Below are 5,468 nucleotides of genomic sequence, written 5' to 3'. Positions count from 1 at the left end.
CCACAGTGCCCCCTGCTATCCCAGTACTGAAACCCTCAGCACAGCTCTGTCATTGCACCTCACTCCTGCCCCACAGGCCTCCCTGCTCTTCCAGGGAGTGCTGTCCCAGTACTGAGACACACACACACAGAAGAAGTTCTATCAGCAGACCTTACTCTTACTCTTCAGCACCTCCTTTTATTCCAGTACTGACACACAACTCCCCCCCCCGCCCCCCCACCACCACCAAAAAATAAAAAAATCTCACCTGGAGGTTTTATTTCCTTCAATAAAACATTGTTTACAGCAGTGGTTCTCAACCTTTATTCTATCAGGACACACCTGAGAGAAGACGCTCGCATACGTGACTCACTGAACACATGACCATTATGGGACAATATAAGCATATGCTCTGCATCCACAGGAGTCTCCCGCTTCCTAACAATGGGTGCAGAGCAAAACTAAGACATTTCCCTGTACAACTCAGCATACAAAAATGTTATTCTGATTCTGGTATCATCTTAATAACAGCATCACAAACTCCTGCTACCAGGGCACTGTAAACTAATACAACACCTGGGGGGGGACACTCTGTACACATTTATCAAACCAGCCATACCTCAACAGCACTAACTTCAAGAAATGAAACAGCAATAGGCCCTACCCATGAAAAGGCAGCAGTTCACCACCAGTGCAATATAATACTGAGAAAATACAACAGATAAGGCTGATACAAACCTCTAGCAAAGTACCTCATCTCAGTCACATACACACAGAATACAGACAGACCTGCCTTCACCAAATATAGAATAAAAGACCACAAATTACAAAGGAAGTGACGCTTTTACATTTCCCGGCTCCTTATGATGACCTAAGCTTCTCAGGCACTGTCCCAGCAATTCTGCATTGCCACAAGAATTGAGATTGCGTATTTTTGGAAACAAGATTGCACTCCAATGACACGGAGAGTGATATCACGCTCGGACAAAGTTTGCACTATGAGCAAAGTAACTGCACTGAAGCTTCACAAACTCAGCAAGTATATGTGTTGGCGACAACTTGACTCATTTTGAATTTCACTGTGACGTCTGCTTCTGGACAACGTCTTTGGACATTTTGAACTTCTGGGTTCGCTCTGATGACCCTTGTTCTTTGCTTTAATTATAGGTTCATGCTTGGTAGAGGCAGCAAGGGATGGGGACTTTCCTTAGGATGCACATGAAAAGTTTTTATTTGTTGTCTTAACAAGTTGTTTGTACTAATGTGCATTCTCGTTGTATTTTCTTGGCTTTTGACAATAAAAACTACTAATTATAAAAAAAAGAAAAACCCACACACAAATTACAAATGTGGAAACAAAACCTGGAATGGAAATCCCAACACCTTCTGCATGCAGTGTAAAACTGGAGAACTAGAAACAAAAATATATTTCCTCCTACACTAAGCAAAGTTCAAAGAGAGAAAAAATGCATATTCTCAAAACTGACATAGTATGGCCCTTGTACTCAGTCACTCTCTTCCATGCCCCCATCACCCTTCACTTCTCCCAAATACTCAAATCATCCCTTCATGTGCTCATATCCCTGTCCAACATTCCCGACACTCCTCACCCTCTTCCCCATGCTCCCTCTCTTCCCTGTTCAACTTTCTGCCCTTCCTTAGCCAGAATACCTGACCACCTATTTCCTACCCCTTCTTGCTCAACATCCCCCACTCCCAGCTCCCTTCTCCCCCAACCCAGCTGCTCCATACCTCTCTCCCCACTTCCATCTCTTCCTTGCCCAGCAGCCCCTCCAATCCCTCCCTCCTCTGCCTCTCCCTACCCTCCATCCCCCCCACCCCTTCCTATCCAGACTCCTATCTCCCCATGCCTTCCTGCCCAGCAGCCCCTCCAATCCCTCCCTCCTCTGCCTCTGCCTCTCCCTCTCCCTACCCTCCATCCCCCCCCCCACCCCTTCCTATCCAGACTCCTATCTCCCCATGACTTCCTGCCCAGAAGACTCTTCTACTCCTATCTTCCCAGAACATTTCCCCCTTCTGCTCCCAGCCAGCAGAAAAGCCTTCAGTCCAATCCAGAGTCTACCTCCCTCTTTATCAGCAGCAGATGAGGGCAAGAAGCATTGAGGAGAGGAAGATGAGGAGGCAGCAGCAGTGGATTTACAGAGCACGCACCTCTCTCCCTCATGCTCCTGCTTTCACATCCAGGCCGCATGGGGTGAAGAGAGCAACAGCAGCCTCACTGCCAGGCAGAGGGAGATAAAGTCGGTGTCCTGCCGGGCCCATACGAACAGGAGTTGGTGATTTTGCGCTCTGATCTGGGTGAAGGAGGAGGGAACAACCTCCTACTGGCCAAGAAGAGGAGAAGGAAGTAAGAGCAGCTTCCTGTCCTACCCAATAAGAGAGAAGTTGGTCAACTCCCATCCAGACTGAGGAGGAAAGATCAGTCTTCTGCTGGCTCAGCAACACACCTCCCAGGACTTCGTGACACTAGTGTGTGCTGACACACCTGTTCAGAACCACTGGTTTACAGATTACAAACATGGATCAATTAATTTTATCAGGAAAAGAAGGGGGCAAGGGTTACGTCTGAGAAAATTGTGTTTTAAAACGCATTATTTAAAAAATGTTTTCCGAGTGCCTTTTGAACTGCGTCCTAATATAAAATGAGGGAACGCTGCGTAAATCTGTGACTTGTGTATATTTTCTGCTGTGATTTTCTCCATGTGCACATCATTGTATATGTGTAAATAAAACCGAAAACTCAGGGGTTAACTAAGAGGAGACCTAGATTGAAGCTTAGTTAGTCAAGAACCAGGCTCATAAAAAGTCGTACAGAGCAATGTAATGTACAACCATATAGTTATTTTTTTTTCTAATGTTTACCTTAAATAAAAAATAATGTGCCCACTTAAAATGTCTATTTTAGTTTTAATTCCAGTCTGAATTTCTGTTAAGTCTCTTCAAGGTTCCTATTCAGACAGTATCTGGCTAGGAAAATTAGCCGGATAAACATATGTAGCTAAGTTAGCTGGGCTATTCAGCCATGGCCAATTAAATACAGGATCCAGTTCAAGTCTTTAATGATGATACATAAGGCCTTACACAACATCGCACCTCTCAACCTAACATTCCAAATTCAATTACACACATCTGTGAAACCAACCAGAAGCGCCTATCAGAACAGACTAATCACACAACCTGTGAAATCCGTTCTGAGGAAACGTGCATTATCCACAGCGGGCCCTTCACTTTGGAACTCGCTCCCTCCAGACCTTCGTTTGGAACCATGCCACTCTACATTTAAAGGGAAACTTAAGACTTGGCTTTTCAAACAAGCTTTCCCCTAGAGCCAAGAACACGAAGAAAAGTCTTTTCAAGCCCACAACGAGTTATTCAGATCTATTTTTTTCTTCCTTTGTTAATCAGAAATTTACACATGCTGACTTCAATGTAAAACTTATTACTTTGTTTTTGTTCAATGTAAAATTTCTTTTATTCTGTTCTATGTAAACCGCTATTTGTAGCGATAGTTACTGTTCTTTGTGAACCGGGGTGATATGTATATTATACAGGAACCTCCGGTATATAAATTAATTTAAATAAATAAATAAATAAATGGCCACACCTCTAATTATACCCGGATAACTTTAGACTTATTCAACAGCAGGTCTAACTTAGCCAGATAAGTCTGAATATTGCCATGTATCTGGCTAGGTTAGCTGGATAAGTAGCTCCACCCTAGAACGCCCTTGTCCTGCCCCACCAGTTGTCCAGCTAAGTGGCGACCGCTGAATGCAATCGAATATTCAAACGCCACCACATAGCCAGATACGTCTGAGCTCATCCTGCTAAGTGGTGCTAAAAATGGGGCCTTTGTGTCCTTTCTGTGCTTTCGCAGTCCCAGACAGAGGAGGGCACCTTTGTGGGGGTCCGATAACCGGTGTCACAGCCGGCACAGAATGCCGCTCACTCCAGGAGTCATGTAACTGTTTGAATACTGCACCCTTATCCTGACCAATGCCCCATATAAAAGACTCCGGAAAGCTCTCTCTTTCAGCAATGCTTTTGTTCTGCAGATCACACCAGAGGTGCAATGCTAACCAGCAAAGAAAACAAACAAAACAAAAGCACCAACACATTCTAGAACCAGGCTCACTTGCTGGCTCAGCGCTGATCCAGCCCTTTGCCCCTAACAGGGCAGAATAATCTGATCAACCAGCAACAGAGAGGGAGGGGACAGGCTGCAGGAGCTCAGACCTTGCTTTTTGTTAGGATATATTTAGGGGAGAAGGTCAAGCCTCCCACATAATGTGACTAGTGGGATATAGTGGCAGAGAAACTCCCACTACCAGTTAACGTTTAGGAAACGTTTCAGTGGGAATCTGAGACCTTCTCAATCGGCTTTGCTGGATGCTCCTTCCCTGCGGGCTGCTCGCCTTGCTGAGAGGCCCGGGACAAGGCATTTTCCATCGCAGGAGCAAATTTGGTGGAACAGCTTGCCCGAGCAACTGCACATAATAACTTGCACCAAGACCTTTAGAAAGCCTTCCATTCCGGTGCATAAGGAGTACAACTGAGGTTGGTTAAGAAGGCCCAGGTTAGTCATGGAACTCTTGGGAGAGGTACGCCGCTAAACTCTTCTGTGTTTTTGCCCTTGCGTATGTATATGATGATTTTATGACTGTTACTTTGTTACCCACTTTGCGCTCTTGCTTATAGCGGGATAGAATTTTTTTTTTTTTTTAAAATAAAAACTAATCACCAGCTGCCACCTACGGGTGCGCAGTTTGCAAACAAAACAGACGAGCAAGTGAAGGAGTGTTGGGGTGGCGAGGCAGGAAAGGGGCTGAGATGAGAATGACAAGCCTGGGTGCCAGGAGATGAGGAGTTGCAGGTGGCCCCATGCTGCTGGCTTCCAACACAGAGTAAAGTGGGGGGTGGCGTGATGCATCCCGCAGCAGCCAGCGAAGTCGGGCACATCAGGCTTCGGACGTTGCCCCGTCATCTTCAGAGGCAGATCATTTTATCGGCATGGCAATTTTACATGTCTTGCTGAAGTAACAGATGCAGAAGTAAGACACAAAATGATAAACATTTAAAAAAGACCTTTACAAAACAGTAATGGCAGTAAGATACAATTACAGTGTACAGGAAGGGCAACAAAAAAAGGACAAATGCCAGGTTTTAGTGCTTGTCCATATTGTCCCATGTCAGATTACATTTCACGGTCTGCACTCGTGAGCAAGCACAAAGGTGTGCATTTGTACAGCATTTGAGTAGAGGGAGGCAGTGGGGAGCAAAAGAGCGTAGTATTTATAACGAGCACAAACAATTTTTAATTGATTGTCTTTGTGGTGTTAATGCAGCCAGCCAAGATCTGAGATGAAGGGTCTCCTCTTTCTCTTCCTCACCCTTGAACTGAGTCTGGCCACTGCTACGGCATTTAAAATCTGAGCTTTGGGGAGGCCAAGGCAGCCGACAGACGTGTG

This window comes from Rhinatrema bivittatum, chromosome 1 (genome assembly GCF_901001135.1).
Source record: "Rhinatrema bivittatum chromosome 1, aRhiBiv1.1, whole genome shotgun sequence".
NCBI classification, from domain to species: Eukaryota; Metazoa; Chordata; class Amphibia; order Gymnophiona; family Rhinatrematidae; genus Rhinatrema; species Rhinatrema bivittatum.
This window is presented reverse-complemented; position numbering follows the sequence as displayed.